The sequence below is a fragment of the Elephantulus edwardii genome, unplaced genomic scaffold (assembly GCF_000299155.1).
Source record: "Elephantulus edwardii isolate Elephantulus edwardi_28Jun2011 unplaced genomic scaffold, EleEdw1.0 scaffold00341, whole genome shotgun sequence".
In the NCBI taxonomy this organism is placed as follows: Eukaryota; Metazoa; Chordata; class Mammalia; order Macroscelidea; family Macroscelididae; genus Elephantulus; species Elephantulus edwardii.
Window position 1 is genome coordinate 1,455,073 of NW_006400091.1, and position 1,521 is coordinate 1,456,593.

Genomic DNA, 1,521 nt, shown 5'->3' on the forward strand with positions numbered 1-1,521 from the left:
CAGCAAGCAGGGTTGTGTCATGCACATAACGCAGGTTGTTGATAAATCGTCCACCAATCTTGACCCAACATTTCTCCTCACAGAGCCCAGCCTCCCGGATAATCTGTTCTGCATATAGGTTGAAAAGGTATAGAAATAGGACGTGACCTTGAATACTAGTGAACGAAGATCAGATGAGCTATGGGAAGATATCAAGAATATAATCCATGAAGAATGCAAAAGGTCATTACAAAAGGAAGAAAAGATTGAGATGGACTTTGGAAGACACTCTGAATATTGTACTAGAGTGCTGAGAAGCTAAAACATAGGAAAGAAATAAAGAATTAAGGAGCTGAACAGAAGATATCAAAGGACAGTGTGGGAACACAAAGCAAAGTATTATGATGAAATGTGCAAAGAGTTAGAGTTGGAAAGTCAAAATGGTTGAACTCAGTCAGCATTTCTTAAGCTAAAGAAACTGAAGAAAAAATTTCAAGCCTCAAATCACAATACCTAAGGATTGCTGAGGGTGGAGTTCAGAATGATCCTGCAAACATCAAAAGATGGAAGGAGTACAGAGTCTCTGTACCAAAAAAGAACTACGGACACAAAAAGCATTTCATGAAACAACTTATGTTCAAGAGGCAAAGGTCACGAATGAGGAAGTTCAAGCTGCTCTGAAGGAAGTGGTAAAATCCAAGAGCCCAAGAATTGATGTAATACCAATTGACATTTCAACAAACATATGCAACTCTGGAAATGCTCACCAAGCTATGCCAGGAAATCTGAAGGACAACTACTACCTGGTCAACTGACTGGAAGAGATTCATATTGATGGAAATTATTGAACAATATCACTAATTTCACATGCAAGCAAAATCCTGCTGAAGATTATCCAAAAGCATCTGAAAACAGCATATTGACAAAATACTACAAAAAATACAAGCTGAGAAATACAAATAGAATTACAAGAGGCTGCGGCACTAGGAACATCATTGACAATGTCAGATGGATCTTGGCCAAAATCAGAGTACCAGAAGCATGTCTATCTTGTTTTCATTGACTGTGCAAAGGTTTTTGAATGTGTGGATCACAACAAATTGTGGCTTACATTGAGAAGAATGGGAATCCCAGAACACCTGATCATGCTCATATGAAACCTATAGTTGGACAAGGAAGTAATTGTCAGAACATAGCAAATAAACACGGCATGATTAAAAATCAGAAAAGGAATGTGTCAGGTATGTGTCCTGTCTCCATATCTTTTCAATCTGTATACAGAACAGATCATTCGAGAGGCTGGACTTTATAAGAAAGACTATGGCATCACGATTGGAGGAGGACTCATCAACAACATGTGTTATGCAGGTGACACCACCTTATTTGCTGAAACTAAGGAGGGCCTGAAGCTTCTGCTACAGAGAGTTAAGACTGTAGTTTGCGTATTATTCAAAATGGTTGACTCTGGAGAACATTATGCTGAGTGAAATATCCCAGTCACAAAAGGACAAATATTACATGATGCCACTGTTGTAGAATGGG